General features: G+C 44.8%; 1 long non-coding RNA gene across 1 annotated transcript; it reads right to left on the bottom strand.

The window, feature by feature from the left end:
- Positions 1–10170: 10170 nt before the first annotated feature.
- LOC137749812 (uncharacterized) lies at positions 10171–17708 on the bottom strand. Its single transcript, XR_011070291.1, has 3 exons — positions 16870–17708; positions 12027–12494; positions 10171–10517 (listed from the first exon to the last, which is right to left on the bottom strand). It is a non-coding gene; the product is annotated as an uncharacterized lncRNA (long non-coding RNA).
- Positions 17709–17791: the final 83 nt, after the last annotated feature.

The following is a 17791-nucleotide window of genomic DNA, read 5'->3' on the forward strand; positions in this document are numbered from 1 at the left end:
CCACTGCAGGGGGCATGGGTTCGATCCCTGGTCGGGGAACTAAGATCCCGCATGCCTCGTGGTGTGGCCAAAAAAAAAAAAAAAACTCCAAACAAACAAACAAATAAAAACCCTTAAAAAAATGAATGAGTACGTAAGTCTAGTCTTTCAAACCTGCCCAGGTTCAAGAGGAAGGGACACGGCCCCCATCACGCCACAGGAGGAGTGTCAAGGTAATATTTTAAGAAGAGCAGTTGGGATGGGAGATACGGCTGTGGCCACTTTTGGAGAACAAAACCTGCCATAACACTGGAGGGAGGTAGTTACACGAGGGGATCAAAAGATTTGGAAGAACCCTCTGCCAATCCCAGCGAGGTCCTGTGTTTATGATTTATGTAAAGAGAAGGCAGGAGAAGGAGTGTGGTCTGTGGTCCAAATCCCAGCTCATTCACTTATTCCTGGAGTGACCTGCATCTTCTTGCATCCATAGCAACCTGCATGTGTGACGTGCCCACCCCAGACGGGAGCTCACGGATCCGGGGTTAGGATGCCTGTTAGTGTCACCAGGACTGGTTACAGGTGGTCGGGTCGGCTGCAGAGCGCTTTGCACAGCTTAATAGTTCTGTGTGTGGTCTGTACCCCACGCATCCCACATTGCTCTAAAGGCTGACCCTGTTTGGTGCTGACTTTGTGCGCTGGGACAACATATTTCCAGAAAAGAGGAAAATATGGGACAGCCCAACAAGCCAGAAGCCCTGTGTTTGTTGAGACAAAGGCTTGGATCCAGCAAGCTATTGGGGGCGGGGACTGGCTGGGGAAACAATGCCCAAAGGTGCCCCCGTAGGGTGGGTCTTGGCTCCAGACCTGCCCCTGGGTGGGAGGGGGTACTGTGTGCTCACAAAACCATAGTCAGGGGACATAGCAAAGGCAGCCTCTGGATTTGGAGAAATCCCTCACTTCTCTCCAGGTAAGCACTGTGTGCTCATGACATTTCCATTTTTGGTCATTTTCTACCCTAACCCCCAGTAAGAGTCTCTTGTGTTAAGTGGGGAGGGGGCCGATTTTGTGTTCCACCTTGTAAAGAGAGAGGCTCAGTCTGGCTCCCACCCAGAGGTGAATGGGGCTGACTCTAGATTCTCCCCAGCTTGGAGGGGGCAGAGGCGGGAGCAGTGGGGTGACAGAGCCACACCTTTCTTGGGATACGAAGCTCTGAGCTGAGTTTTGGCCAACGTTCAACGCCATCTTCCGTGACTTGTGCCCTGAACAGCGTTTTGTGCCTATATTTATCCATCTGCAAAATCTCTTTTCCTTCCCTAACTACCTCCCAGGGATATAAAATGCCTTCAAGGTACATTTTTGTTCGTCAGACAGAAAGAAAAAAAAAAAAGGCACTACCGAAATAAAAGAGATTATTACTACTGTACGATTGTAAAAATGGTGATCAGGGAATTGGGAATTCAGGCATGATGGGAGAGCCGCGGTAGTGAATATTTTAGAAATAAAACATACACGATAAAAGAATGATCAGAGCGGACTAATTATAGAACGGAGCCTATTAAGGGAAGCGAGGAAAATCTATGCTGAGGAGAAAATTGGTGAGCAGAGAAGGTAGAAAACGGAGCGGGAGGGAAACATTTATGTTCGTCGTCTTTTACACGCGCGGCCTCTCAAATGTGATGAGTGGAAGGCACAGGAGTATTTGAAGAGGAAAGTGGTCGTTGTTGAACACGAATGATTTAGTCTATATTTCTGTATATTGAGGGCACTGACGTGTAATTTACACCGAGTGAAATCCATCCTTTTTCAGTGTGCACTTCTGTGAATGTTGACAGACAGCTGGAGTCATGGAACCTCTCCCGCAATGAAGGTCTAGGACACTCCATCACCTTCAAAAGCTCCGTCTCCACACCCTCCTTCCCGCCCATTCCTCAGGCTACCACTATCCATCTTACTGCCCCCCGCGCCTGGGAATGTTCTGCACAAGGCCTGGGATAACTTCTTGATGACCAAATCCAGGAGACATATTTGAGACACTTCAGATGTTTATTCAACAGAGTGCGGTCCAGAAGGAGGTGTGACGGAGGCACAGGTGTGGGTGTGGGTAGAGGACAAATGGCAGAGCTCAGACCTGCAGGTCTTAATCATCGAGGCGAAGGGGAGGAGTCTGGGGCATCGGATGATGGTCTTGACGGGAGCGGTGAAAATCGGGAAAGATCAGGAAGAAGAAGAGGGAGATTAGGACGTGTCTCCGGGTTCCCTTTACCACCTTTGAGATGTTGTCGTCATGGAGACGGGGAAGGGGCGGGGGAAGAGGAGGAGGTCAGAGGCCCTGCAGGGGTGGGTGTGGGGCAGCTACCAGTGACCGGTACTGAGAGGATAAGGCGCTGAGTCAGCTCGCCCGCCTGACTCGTCCCTGTCCGGGGCTTTCTAAGTGCAGTGGGGCAGCGCAGCGATGGGTCTCTGATCCTCAGCTGTGCTCTCTAGAGCCTCTTCTGGTGGCTGTTCAAGTTCGCCTTGAGCAAACAGTCCAGCGCACCGCTCCCTCTGCACCTGTCTCATGTCCCCAGGGGGTGAGTGGACGTGTGCGCCCGGCTCTGACAAGGTCACGTCCAGCGTTTTCGGTCTCCAGACCCAAGTGTGATCTTCCGCTCCAGGAAGGCTCAGGTGACACGACTGAGTCCAGAAGCCAGGCTTGTGCCTTCGTGTTCTGATGAATTGAGACTCTGGCCTCTCCATCATTTTCTGAACTGGCAGGGCGGCTCCCACATCTGGGAGATCTGTTTTTCCTCCGCAGTGTTGGAAGGAGAAAGAATCCCCCTGGCATCTGGCGTTCGCCTGGAGTCTGCCAGGAGAATGGACCGTGAGATAGAGTGTGAACGAGGGTCCTAGGATGGAGGCTGAATTCAGACGACCAAGCATCCCAGGAGGACCTGTGGAGTCCTGGAGGGACCTGGTGAGAGATGACATTGCTTTCTTGACTCTAAGACTTGAGAGCTGCTGACTTCATGGGGAATCAGGCAGCTGAAGAGTAGAAATACCAAACGGTCGCTCATTTAAAGCGAAAGCTCCAGGTTCTCTCTCTCGTTGTGCCGGCCGCTCAGGACTAGGGCCCTGCCTCTCCTGGGGGTGTTTGCACTCACCCTTTGCCCTTGGGGTACCTGAGTGAAGATGTTTGAGAAAAAGGGCATTTCTCCAGGGAAGTTGCATCTGTCCAAGGGCCGTGCGCATCTTCAGCAGAGGCTGCAGGGGATGCTGCTGGTGATCAGCCCTCTATCCCTCGGGGTCCCGGTTATGGTTTGACGGGTCCCTCTCAAGATTTGGTGCACCTGTGCCCTTCTGCAGAGGGCGGCCTCTGGGCCACTGGAACTGCCCCCCACCCCTGCCCCCCATGCTTTGCTGGGCCCCATCCCCGTCTCTGCCCTCCCTTGCTCCCTGGCTGGCTTCTTCTGGGAGAGAGTCCTTCACGTGTCCTCCCGCTTGACCGAGATCTTCACTGGTCCCTCCTCACACCCTTGACCACAGAATACTGGCATTTCCCACCACCTGGCCTTGGCCTTGCTTTTCCACTTACATTCCCTTCCTTGGTGATCTTGGCTACACTCAGAGCAGATGTCTGTCCAGCTGGAGTTCTGTCCAGTGCAGCTCCTGAGACCATCTCCCCACCCGTGCTCAGGCTCCCCTGCCTGATGCCTTCACACCTGTCCACCCCTGACCTGGGCCCCTCTCCTGTGTCACTGTCACACCTGGGCACTGTCCCCTTCCAGGAAGATCTTTGTGACGCTATAGGGATGCCCTCCCATCCACCTCAGCAGAGAGGGTTCACCAGGTGTCTGGGAGGCCAGGTGGGTCAAAAATCCAAGGTCAAGGTAGAACTGTCCCTTTGAGCCTTGTTCAAACCAGGTCATATCAAACAGAGCCAAACCGACGAACGACACAAAGCAACTTCCTGCAAATCAGACTCAGCGACCACTTAACGTTCCTTGCCTGCAAATGTCTGTTAGGATACATCGGTCTTATTTTAACTACTTTTCACAGACAAATGATATAATGTAGAACAGCTTTTTGTTCAGCTTTAAACAGATTGTTTAGTTTATCTATAATTCAAAACACTAAACAGATTCAGTAGGTGCCACAGATTCAAGAATCCTGCACCATTTGTCCAAGTAGCACAGTCTCTCCTCACGCAGGGGACGGTCAACTTCACCTTCCAATTACAAACAACTCATACTCAATGCAAAAAAATTCAAAAACAAAACAAAACAACCAACCCACAGAAAACACAAAGATTAAACATCTTTCCTGCATCCTGCTACTCAGAGATAACCACTACTAATATTTTGATAATGATCTTGCGGTTTTAAAAATATGTATACACCTACCCATACCCACATAAACTCTATGTATTTATAACTTGTCAATGATTTATAGATAATTATAAAATTATACATTTGTGTAAAACTACAAAGTACACACATTTACAAAATTAGTGGCGTACTCATCAGCATACTTGGATGTCTCCTTTTTTCTCTTTGCAGTATATTATGAACTTTTTTGCATAATAAATATTCTTCCTCAACACCTTTTTTTTTTTTTTTTTTTTTTTTTTAGCGTAATCTATTATGTGAATTGCCCAGATTTTTTTTTTTTGGTAAAGGGAGATTTTCTTGTGCATTCTTTCTATCCTTGGGCATGTTCCTAATTCCTATCTCATTAGGTTCTCATAGCAGCTGGTAAGGAACTCTTATCATCATTTTGTAGGAAATACACTCCAGCGGCCACGGGTGGCTCATGAAAAGCGGTGAGTGTGACTAAGCAGCCTCAGAGGAACCGGGACGAGCCCACAGGGGCTGGAGCAGAGGGGCCCCATAGCCATGGTGAGGATTTTGGACTCTGTCTTAAGAAAAGTGGAAGCAATGAACGGTTGTAAGCAGGGGAGCTGGAAGGATAGAGTGGGAACAGAGTGTGCATGCGGAGACTGGTAAGGAGCTTCCTGCAGTGGGTCAGGGAGAGAGGAGGAGGACAGCCCAGGCCAGGTGCCTGTGGAGACAGAGAGAGGCCGATAGGGTCTGGAGGTATTGGGGTGGTGAAATCGACAGGTCTTGGGTTGGGTGTGGTTACCCTGATTTAGAGAGAGGGGATAAAAGCGCTTTGTAAATGTTGAAACTGAACCAAGATCACATCGATTATTATGAGAATTAAGGGAGAATCTTAGGGCAATGAATCTTGCAGTCGTGTGTGTTTTTCCTACAACCTCATGCGAAAGCCAAGGCAAGCATGGCTCCCATGTTTAGATGGTTTTATGAGTCAGCATAAGCACCACTAGCTTCTACGACAGATAAACCTTGAGCAAGTTTCTTTTTCCTTCAGATCACAGACGGACGTAAGCTGGGCCGCTTTCTGGAGTCAGGTCCCCTGTGGAGGGGCAGTTCTGTTGAGAGACAGGGTGCCTGTCTTGGGCACGCTGAGGTCAGGTGGGGTGACCCTTCAGTAGAAGCTGGTGTGGCAGAGTAGGTTTTCCAAAGATGCCCCACGTGTTCTTCTAGAGCCTTGCTTCCCTTCCTCAAGGTCCTTCCCCCACTCCTGAGCCTGGACAGACCCTCAAGACAGCCTCAACCAACAGAGCAGAGAAGTGATGCCATGTGACTTCTGAAGCGAGGTCATAAAACTACGGTGCATCTCCTCCTTGTTCTTGTGGGATGCTTGTGCCTGGATGTAGCCACCATGCTGTGAGGAAGCCCAAGCAGCCACACAGAGACCTCACGGAGATGCCAGCCGTACATGTTCCATCGACAGCTTCCTGAGGTCACAGCCAACAGACCAACCACCAAGACGTGACCGAAGACATCTCAGGATGGTTCCAGACCCCTCAACTCCTCTGCCGCCTCTTTTGGGTGAGGGAGCCTGTGAGGATGGCTGCTATAAACGGCTTTATTTTATTAGCTTGGGCCTTCATTTGTCTTTGTCCCAAGAGACCCTGGAACCATTACACGGCCTTTAAAAATCAAACCAATTAAGCTCTAAATTAATTCAAAATGTATGGAAATTGAGCTGAAAAGCAAAGTAAATGGAGAGGAGAAAGGAAATGAAAGTTGAGTTCTATGCTTATGATCTGTGCCCATCTGCACATAGGTTGTACATCAACAGAGAGTTTAAAAAAAATGGGGTGGGGGTGAGGGGGTAGGGCTTGACTGCTTTCCCAAAGGAAGGAAAACTAATAAATTGTCCATCAGAAGCTTTCTGGACGATGAAAACTGGTGGCCTTGACTCGGCCTCCAGAAGCTGGCCATGCTGGCCACATTCTGGTCCGTGTGGTTCCTCCCATGTTGCCTCCCGCCTCAGGTTCCCTTCCCCTCCCCCACTTCCCCCTGCCAGGGAGCCTTTGTGGTCTTACAGGCAGGATGCTTTTTTATTTTTATTTATTTATTTTTTAATTTTTAAATTTAATTTTATTTTTTTATACAGCAGGTTCTTATTAGTCATCCATTTTATACACATCAGAGTATACATGTCAATCCCAATCGCCCAATTCATCCCACCACCACCCCTGCCCCCCCACCGCTTTCCCCCCTTGGTGTCCATATGTTTGTTCTCTACATCTGTGTCTCAATTTCTGCCCTGCATACCGGTTCATCTGTACCATTTTTCTAGGTTCCACATGTATGCGTTCAATATACGATATTTGTTTTTCTCTTTCTGACTTACTTCACTCTGTATGACAGTCTCTAGATACATCCACGTCTCAACAAATGACCCAATTTCGTTCCTTTTTATGGCTGAGTAATATTCCATTGTATATATGTACCACTTCTTCTTTATCCATTCGTCTGTCGATGGGCATTTAGGTTGCTTCCATGACCTGGCTATTGTAAATAGTGCTGCAACGAACATTGGGGTGCATGTGCCTTTTTGAATTATGGTTTTCTTTGGGTATATGCCCAGTAGTGGGATTGCTGGATCATATGGTAATTTTATTTTTAGTTTTTTAAGGAACTTCCATACTGTTCTCCATAGTGGCTGTATCAATTTACATTCCCACCAACACTGCAAGAGGGTTCCCGTTACTCCACACCCTCTCCAGCATTTATTGTTTGCAGATTTTCTGATGACGCCCATTCTAACTGGTGTGAGGTGATACCTCATTGTAGTTTTGATTTGCATTTCTCTAATAATTAGTGATGTTGAGCATCTTTTCATATGCTTCTTGGCCATCTGTATGTCTTCTTTGGAGAAATGTCTATTTAGGTCTTCTGCCCATTTTTGGATTGGGTTGTTTGTTTCTTTAATATTGAGCTGCATGAGCTGTTTATATATTTTGGAGATTAATCCTTTGTCCATTGATTCGTTTGCAAATATTTTCTCCCAGTCTGAGGGTTGTCTTTTCGTCTTGTTTATGGTTTCCTTTGCTGTGCAAAACCTTTGAAGTTTCATTAGGTCCCATTTGTTTATTTTTGCTTTTATTTCCATTACTCTAGGAGGTGGATCAAAAAAGATCTTGCTGTGATTTATGTCAAAGAGTGTTCTTTCTATGTTTTCCTCTAAGAATTTTATAGTGTCCGGTCTTACATTTAGGTCTTGAATCCATTTTGAGTTTATTTTTGTGTATGGTGTTAGGGAGTGTTCTAATTTCATTCTTTTACATGTAGCTGTCCAGTTTTCCCAGCACCACTTGTTGAAGAGACTGTCTTTTCTTCATTGTCTATCCTTGCCTCCTTTGTCATAGATTAGTTGACCATAGGTGCGTGGGTTAATCTCTGGGCTTTCTATCTTGTTCCATTGATCTATGTTTCTGTTTTTGTGCCAGTACCATATTGTCTTGATTACTGTAGCTTTGTAGTATAGTCTGAAGTCAGGGAGTCTGATTCCTCCAGCTCCGTTTTTTTCCCTCAAGACTGCTTTGGCTATTCCAGGTCTTTTGTGTCTCCGCACAAATTTTAAGATTTTTTGTTCTAGTTCTGTAAAAAATGCCATTGGTAATTTGATAGGGATTGCATTGAATCTGTAAATTGCTTTGGGTAGTATAGTCATTTTCACAATATTGATTCTTCCAATCTAAGAACATGGTATATCTCTCCATCTGTTGGTATCATCTTTAATTTCTTTCATCAGTCTTATAGTTTTCTGCATACAGGTCTTTTGTCTCCCTAGGTAGGTTTATTCCTAGGTATTTTATTCTTTTTCTTGCAATGGTAAATGGGAGTGTTTCCTGAATTTCTCTTTCAGATTTTTCATCATTAGTGTATAGGAATGCAAGAGATTTCTGTGCATTAATTTTGTATCCTGCAACTTTACCAAACTCATGATTAGCTCTAGTAGTTTTCTGGTGGCATCTTTAGGATTCTCTATGTATAGTATCATGTCATCTGCAAACAGTGACAGTTTTACTTCTTCTTTTCCAATTTGTATTCCTTTTATTTTTTTCTTCTCTGATTGCCATGGCTAGGACTTCCAAAACTACGTTGAATAATAGTGGTGAGAGTGGACATCCTTGTCTTGTTCCTGATCTTAGAGGAAATGCTTTCAGTTTTTCACCATTGAGAATGATGTTTGCTGTGGTTTTGTCGTATATGGCCTTTATTATGTTGAGGTAGGTTCCCTCTATGCCCACCTTCTGGAGAGTTTTTATCATAAATGGGTGTTGAATTTTGTCAAAAGCTTTTTCTGCATCTATTGAGATGATCATATGGTTTTTATTCTTCAGTTTGTTAATATGGTGTATCACATTGATTGATTTGCGTATATTGAAGAATCCTTGCATCCCTGGGATAAATCCCACTTGATCATGGTGTATGATCCTTTTAATGTGTTGTTGGATTCTGTTTGCTAGTATTTTGTTGAGGATTTTTGCATCTATATTCACCAGTGATATTGGTCTGTAATTTTCTTTTTTTGTAGTATCTTTCTCTGGTTTTGGTATCAGGGTGATGGTGGCCTCATAGAATGAGTTTCGGAGTTCTCCTTCTTCTGCAATTTTTTGGAAGAGTTTGAGAAGGATGGGTGTTAGTTCTTTTCTAAATGTTTGATAGAATTCACCTGTGAAGCCATCTGGTCCTGGACTTTTGTTTGTTGGAAGATTTTTAATCACAGTTTCAATTTCATTACTGTGATTGGTCTGTTCATATTTTCTATTTCTTCCTGGTTCAGTCTTGGAAGGTTATACCTTTCTAAGAATTTGTCCATTTCTTCCAGGTTGTCCATTTTATTGGCATACAGTTGCTTGTAGTAGTCTCTTAGGATGCTTTGTATTTCTGTGGTGTCTGTTGTAACTTCTCCTTTTTCATTTCTAATTTTATTGATTTGAGTCCTCTCCCTCTTTTTCTTGATGAGTCTGGCTAATGGCTTATCAATTTTGTTTATCTTCTCAAAGAACCAGCTTTTAGTTTTATTGATCTTTGCTATTGTTTTCTTTGTTTCTATTTCATTTATTTCTGCTCTGATCTTTATGATTTCTTTTCTTCTGCTAACTTTGGGTTTTGTTTGTTCTTCTTTCTCTAGTTCCTTCAGGTGTAAGGTTAGATTGTTTATTTGAGATTCTTCTTGTTTCTTGAGGTAGGCTTGTACAGCTATAAACTTTCCTCTTAGAACTGCTTTTGCTGCATCCCATAGGTTTTGGATCGTCATGTTTTCATTGTCATTTGTCTCTAGGTATTTTTTGATTTCCTCTTTGATTTCTTCAGTGATCTCTTGATTATTTAGTAACGTATTGTTTAGCCTCCATGTGTTTGTGTTTTTTACGTTTTTTTCCCCTGTAATTCATTTCTAATCTCATAGCGTTGTGGTCAGAAAAGATGCTTGATATGATTTCAATTTTCTTAAATTTACTGAGGCTTGATTTGTGACCCAAGATGTGATCTATCCTGGAGAATGTTCCATGCGCACTTGAGAAGAAAGGGTAATCTGCTGTTTTTGGATGGAATGTCCTATAAATATCAATTAAATCTATCTGGTCTATTGTATCATTTAAAGCTGTTTCCTTATTTATTTTCATTTTGGATGATCTGTCCATTGGTGTAAGTGAGGTGTTAAAGTCCCCCACTATTATTGTGTTACTGTCGATTTCCTCTTTTATAGCTGTTAGCAGTTGCCTTATGTATTGAGGTGCTCCTATGTTGGGTGCATATATATTTATAATTGTTATATCTTCTTCTTGGATTGATCCCTTGATCATTATGTAGTGTCCTTCCTTGTCTCTTGTAACATTCTTTATTTTAAAGTCTATTTTATCTGATATGAGTATTGCTACTCCAGCTTTCTTTTGATTTCCATTTGCATGGAATATCTTCTTCCATCCCCTCACTTTCAGTCTGTATGTGTCCCTAGGTCTGAAGTGGGTCTCTTGTAGACAGCATATACATGGGTCTTGTTTTTGTATCCATTCAGCAAGCCTGTGTCTTTTGGTTGGAGCATTTAATCCATTCACGTTTAAGGTAATTATCGATATGTATGTTCCTATGACCATTTTCTTAATTGTTTTGGGTTTGTTTTTGTAGGTCCTTTTCTTCTCTTGTGTTTCCCACTTAGAGAAGTTCCCTAAGAAAAAACTTAAAAAAAAAAGAGAAAGACGCATATCATATGATATCACTTATACGTGGAATCTAAAAAAATGATACAAGTGAACTTATTTACAAAACAGAAAGAGACTCATAGACATAGAAAACAAACTTAAGGTTACCAAAGGGGAAAGGTGGAGGGGAGGGATAAATTAGGAGTTTGGGATTAACAGATACACACTAGTAAATATAAAATAGATAATCAACAAGGACCTATAGTTGTTAATCAACTACACTCTAATATAAAATAAAAATTAAAAAAAAAGACCCAGCACAAACATGACCTCCTCAGAGAAGCTTTTGCTGACCAGCCGTCCTGAACTACCCTCATCACTTCCTATTGTTTTGTCTAGGTTTGTTGTCATTATTGCTCTTGGCCATATTTTTTCTTGTTTGTGTATCATCTACCTTCTCTAGAATACAAATTCTTTGAGGGTGGAGACTTTGTTGCTCGTGCTGTATCTCAAATGCCAAGCACAGAGAATGGCAAAGAACAGGCAGGTAATAAACACTTTGATGAATGAAGAAATCTGGACCATGATGGGCTGATTTCTAATATCTTTTCTAGCTTTAAACAACCATTAATCAAGTTAATGTATTCATATTTTTTAAACTAGGTTTCGAGTTCTTGTAGAGAAAGACTTTTTCCTGTGATTTTTCTACCTGAAAGTTCTGAAGGCTGTTAGGCAAGAACAGGTGCTGAGAAATGCTTTTTGAATGCATGACTCTTCTTTCCTTGAATGTCCCACACCCTCATGCTCTCCCAGGGTTTCCCCTTCCTCGCCTTCCTTTCTCTTCCCCCGTTTAGCTAATATGACTTGTGAATCGGGCTGCTGACCTCACCTGTGGTTTCGCCCGTTATTTGGGGCTCTTTGGTAATAAGCTGGCACTTCCTGAGATGACAAGCATGTCTCTTCCTTAAGAGCTGTGGCTCTCTGACAACTTCACTCCAGCAGGAGGTTCAGAAGATGCCCAGTGGAAGCCAATCTTATTTGAGCCCTCTTTTTTTCTTTTTGCCACAGCAGGTTTGGATGGCACACGTATAAGTGCCCTAGGGCTGCCCTAGCAAATTACCAGAAGCTGGTGGCTTAAAGCAACAGACATTTATTCTCTCACAGTTCTGGAGGCCACAAGTTGGAAGTCAAGCTGTCAGCAGGACCACCTTCCCCAGGAAGGCTTAGGGGAAAATCCTTCCCTGCCTCTCCCAGCTTCTGGAGGCCCCTGGTATTCCTTGGCTTGTGGCTGCATCACTCCAATCTCTGCCCCCATCTTCCCTGCATCTCTCTGTGTCTCAAACCTATCCCTTCTTTCTCTTCTAAGGACACCCGTCTTCGGATATTGGACCCACCCACAATCCAGGATGATCTCATCTCAAGATCCTTAACTTAATTACATCTGCAAAGACTCTATTTCCAAATAAGGTCACATTCACAGGGACTAGGACTTAGGACTTGGACGTATGTTAATGGGGGATGCAATTCAATCCACAGTAACACTCACGTTGCCTACAACAAGGAAAGCACCCGAAGAGTCCTCTTTCAGTGTCTGGCTGGCAGCTGGGTCGTGCAGGCTGGAATTGTGGGGCTGTACAGACGCCAAACTTCTGCTTAGGATTATGCCCATGACTTCGGTCGGCTAATGGGGTCTTCTTCCCCACCTTGATTGTCCTGTTTATAAACTTACATACGTCTTTGCAGAAAAACCTCTGAAAATTAGCTGGAAATTAGGTGGTTGGAAATCCCAGGAGCTGGTAAGTGATGTTGGGTGGAGGGGCGGGGAGGTTGGGGTGCATCCAGCACCGGGAAGCGGGTGTCAGGGCCCCCTGTGCAGAAGGCGTGCACTCAGCTCCTGGAGGTGACTATGAACATCTCACCGGGAGATCCAGGATTTCTGTCACCCACACCATGGAACGCTGTCTGGTAGAAGGAAGGGATGGTGGTGGACATGTATCCAGGAGTGAGAGGAAGTCTGGGGGACAGATGATTGACGAAGAGATATTTGTCAATTCCTTCCTTTAGCTGAAGCTAAAATTGTTACAAAGCCAGAGGTTCCTTCTCTTCCTCACCTACTCCTAGGTCATGGTGATCTTCATGTTTGTATCTCAGTGGCTGACTGATTCTTGATTCTTCACGATACACCATTTATTAAGGAAGGCCTAATTTGGTTACCTGGGGATGGCCTCTATTCTGTTATTGAAATTTAGCTCCCCTTGCATTTCATTTGGAATTCAGAAGGCCAGATAAGCCATACGTTCCCTGGTCCTGCCGTTTTTGGTTTAAATTTACTGTCAGATACAGCAATAGAGGATGCAGGCTGCAGATCCCTGCTCTCAGCCCCAAGGCTCTGCATCAAAGTTCTCAAAATTCTTTATCAAAAGTCAAATTCAAGCATCACCTCTCCAAGTTCAAGGACAGTGACCTTGGGCAAGCCCGTCATCTGTTTTTACGAGGCTTTATCTAAACCTCAGGCTCGGCAGAATATTTTTCAGATTATAAATCTAAAATATGCTTCGTATGAAAATACATTTTTTTACATCAAAATATTATACATATTTATAATTATTTTCCTATCTCCAGGAAATCGCTCCCATTTCCCTCAGAGCTCACAAATGTTCAGTTATTTCTTAGGATTACACAAATGCATCTCAAGTTTTGTGTCCCCTCCCTACCCCCGTCCCTCCTTTTTTCTCATCTATCGCCTCTTATTGATGTTGGTTCTCCTCTTGAATCTTCCACACCCACATGGGCTTCATCTCTGCGCCTCTAGCCATTATGCTCTGAGCATTGTTCTTTTTCCTTCCCTTCCCCATTTCCCTTTGGGAAAGGCTCCTAAAACTGTTTTTCAAGGCATGACTTGACTACTCTCTCTTTCTTGTAATTTTCACTAACTGGCTCCAAAACCCATTTATTGCGAGGCTTTCATGGACCAGACTTGGTGATTCCCAAAGAGATACTAAGACCACTTAGAATGAAAGATGCATGCAATAAGGTGATGGGAAAAGAAAAATAAATCAAAACCATAAAAAGGAACAAATATGCTCTTCCTAGGACTAAGTTACTGTGATTAAATTTTACCTTTGGCTCTGGGATTCCCGTTGGTCTGGGCATTGAAGGAAACAGGGCTTACTAAGTTACACTGTTTAATAGAGAAGAATGCTGGTCCATTTGTTATTAAAGATCTTTTCTGGTTTTAAACTACAAAAGGAATTTTTCCGGTGGGTGTCACGCAAGGGACACTGACATAATGGACAAGGCAGAGATTATCTTGACCTAGAAGACTCCTGCCCTTCAAACAGGAACCTGGGTATCCCCTCCTCAGGATGCTCCTGTGTGACTTAGTTACAGAATACCCCCCATGGGACTGAACAAGTTGACCCCCTGAGCAGAGGTGAGAGAACCTACCATTTCCTTGCTGGAAAGCACCCGCCCAGGTCCTACTCAGATGCCGGTGTTGATACAGGTTCTGCTGTACTATTAACACTGCTTGTGTTGGATTCCTGGCCAATTGTTTCTTTTTAAATTAATTAATTAACTAATTAATTTTTGGCTGTGTTGGGTCTTCATTGCTGCACGCAGTCTTTCTCTAGTTGCGGCGAGCGGGGGCTACTCTTCGTTGTGGTGCGCGGGCTTCTCATTGCGGTGGCTTCTCTTGTCGCAGAGCATGGGCTCTAGGCGTGCGGGCTTCAGTAGTTGCGGCTCACAGGCTCAGTAGTTGTGGCTCGTGGGCTCTAGAGTGTGGGCTCAGAAGTTGTGACGCACGGGCTTAGTTGCTCTGCAGCATGTGGGATCTTCCCGGACCAGGGCTCGAACCCGTGTCCCCTGCATTGGCAGGCGGATTCTTAACCACTGCGCCACCTGGGAAGTCCCCCGATTGCTTCTTGAAGCCACTCCAGGTCCCTGATGATCAAACGAGTTCATTAACTTTACCCAGAAAAGTGGCCGCAGGTGGGTTTTCCCACGAACATTGTCCTGCTTTGTGTCACAGGATCTTGCAACTCTGGCTTCCGCTGCTTGGACCCCAAATCACTACTTGGCCCAAAGGAAGCTATCAAAAATGATGATGATGGTGGTGATGATGATGGTGGTGATGGTGATAGTGATGAAGACAGTATCAGATAACCTCACCTTTTTGGAGAGCTTAAATCGTGAGTCACTGGGCTAAGTGTTGGTCATGTGTTTTCTCATTTAATATTTTTTTAACATCTTTATTGGAGTATAATTGCTTTACAGTGTTGTGTTAGTTTCTGCTGTATAAGAAAGTGAATCAGCTGTATGTATACATATATCCCCATATCCCCTCCATCTTGCGTCTCCCTCCCACCCTCCCTATGCCACCCCTCTGGGTGGACAGAAAGCACCGAGCTGATCTCCCTGTGCTATGCGGCTGCTTCCCACTAGCTATCTATTTTACATTTGGTAGTGTATATATGTCCATGCCACTCTCTCGCTTCGTCCCAGCTTCCCCTTCCCCCTCCCCGTGTCCTCAAGTGCATTCTCTACGTCTGCGTCTTTATGTTTCAGACATTACATGAAATTTCTAAAAATCTTATATGTTCTGGTATAATGTTATAAGTCATAATCCTAGTTATTACTTTAAAATGTATATCTCAGAAATAATAAAAAAGAAAAAGAAAAAACGATTTAAGGGAAAAAATTCCTCATATATCTCCCACTGAATATGTTAAATTTCTCCAATTCAGCTCTGAACCAACATAACCTGACTCACTGATATCAGTGTTCTAGTTTCTGCATTTAAGATGCTTTGTAAGCTTGAGATTAGCATACACACACTACTATATATAAAATAGATAACCAAAAAGGACTTACTGTATAGCACGGGGAACTATACTCAGTATTCTGTAATAACTTATATGGGAAAAAAATCTGAAAAAGAATGAATATATGTATAGGTATAACTGCATCACCATGTGGTATACCTAAAACTAATTCAACATTATAAATCTACTATACTCCAATAAAATTTTTTAAAATGCTATTGTACACAACCACATCGTTTGCCTTCAACATTGCCGTTTCTGTTGACTGCATGGTATTTCATTATGTTGATAAATTAGCATCTCTTGAGCCATTTCCCAAGTGTAACAGTTTAGGTAGATTGATCCTTTAAAAAGTGTTCTGGGGTGATCTCAATATAGGAACTTAAACAAAGTCACAAAATGATTACAGATCTTCGAACAAAAAAGTTCTGAAGAGAAAATCAAATTTTGGCTAACTATTAAAAGAATTAAAAGATCTCTCTTGGGGCTTCCCTGGTGGCGCAGTGGTTGGGAGTCTGCCTGCCAGTGCAGGGGACACGGGTTCGGGCCCTGGTCTGGGAGGATCCCACGTGCCGCGGAGCAACTGGGCCCGTGAGCCACAATTGCTGAGCCTGCGCGTCTGGAGCCTGTGCTCTGCAACAAGAGAGGCCGCGATAGTGAGAGGCCCGCGCACCGCGATGAAGAGTGGCCCCCGCTTGCCGCAACTGGAGAAGGCCCTCGCACAGAAACGAAGACCCAACACAGCCATAAATATAAATAAATAAATAATAAAAGATCTCTCGTCAATTTTAATGTCAAGTAAACATGAAAACCAGTGTGTGTGAGCACTAAGCATAAATAATAAAAAGTAATAGTATCTAGTTTATTCATGAAAACCTATGAATAAATTAAGAAGAAAAGGTATTATTATTATTATTATTAATTACTCATTAAAAAGTCATAGTCCCTCCCCTTTCTGGCCGAGGGATTTACCTCCAATTCCTTCTGGATCTGGTAGAGTGAAGAGGCAATATCTCTTCACCAGCTCCACTATGACCAAGATGTGTGGCCTTCAAACCAGGATCTGATTCCCCTGGGGCATGAGAAGGCCTTCTTAGGGCTTTGATACATGTTTCCAGTTCTTCATTGCCCATAAATTTTCTAACATTGGTTGGCCCAAGTCTAGGCCTGGATCACCAATAGCCCTCTGTCCCTTTATAAGAAAAAGTCATTACCCTTCTTTACTCTTGGAGAGGGCTTCCTGTCTCTCCCTGTCTTGGGCTCATCTCTGTTAAGAGTAAAGTTAAATTAAGACCAGGGCATTCTGCCCCAAGTTTTGAATTCGGATAAATGATAGAGGCAGTGGGAGTATTGACAATTTTTATTCAATAATTTTGCCTCTTCTATCCCATGACTATTGCCCAAGAATGCCTAGCTCTTGGAGAGCAGAACAAAAAAGGCTAGAGTATCAGCCATAAAAAAGGATGAAATAATGCCATTTGCAGAAACATGGATGGACCTAGAGATTATCATACTATGTGAAGTAAGTCAGAAAGAGAAAGACAAATATCATATGACATCACTTACATGTGAGATCTAAAATATGATACAGGGACTTCCCTCGCGGTCCAGTGGTTAAGACTCCAAGTTTCCAATGCAGGGGGCGCAGGTTCAATCCCTGGTCGGGGAACTAGTATCACACATGCCGCGTGGCTTGGGTCCAGAAGGGGAATTTGGGCGATGCACCACAGCAACCCCTTGTGCTGGCCAATCCACCTGCTTCATACAGTAGGTCCGTGCAGTAAGTGCCAACCTCTGAGCTCTGATGAAAATCCCATAGAATCAAGTTTCAGCACACATTATCTCTGTTCCTCCTCTGAATCTGTTCATGCTGATCCTGTCTCCCAGAGACCTGTTAGCTACTGGAGGGGTTGGAAGTGTGTCTCATACTTCTTCCATAAGCAGCGTGGTGTGATGCTAATGCTTGGACTTGGGTGACAGGTGGCCATGCAGTTGAGCCCAGGTCTGCCTCTTGCAGTGGATCTTGGGTAAAGGTGTTGGTCCTTCCCAGCATTGATTTGCTTCTCTGTAAAATGGCTTCACTGAACTCAGAGCCCGCAGGCCCGGGGCAGGGGCCCTCGGCGCCGCTGCGGACTCCGGCGCTCCGGGAGGGCAGGTCTTCGCGAGCGGCGGAGCAGGCAGGCTAGTGTCCCGGCGGGCTCGGGCTGTTTCCCCGTCGTCGCCGGCAAACAAGCCCGGGGCGCGCCGGGTCACGCCTCAGCGCCCCGCCGCCACAGCGGGCCCGAGGGAGGGTTCGCGGCGCAGCGGCTCTCGGCCCGGGGCGGGACAACGGCGCTCAGGCCTGGGGCTTATTGTTCCAGGAAGTCGCTGGCGAAGTCGGGCCGGGTCCGCGGGCTGCGCACAGCCCCTCCCGCTCCTCCCGCTCCTCCCGCTCCTCCCGCTCCTCCCGCTCGGGCCTGAGGACAACCGGCAGCTGCCGGCGCGCCGA

The sequence above is a fragment of the Eschrichtius robustus genome, chromosome 16, assembly GCF_028021215.1.
Source record: "Eschrichtius robustus isolate mEscRob2 chromosome 16, mEscRob2.pri, whole genome shotgun sequence".
Lineage (NCBI taxonomy): Eukaryota > Metazoa > Chordata > Mammalia > Artiodactyla > Eschrichtiidae > Eschrichtius > Eschrichtius robustus.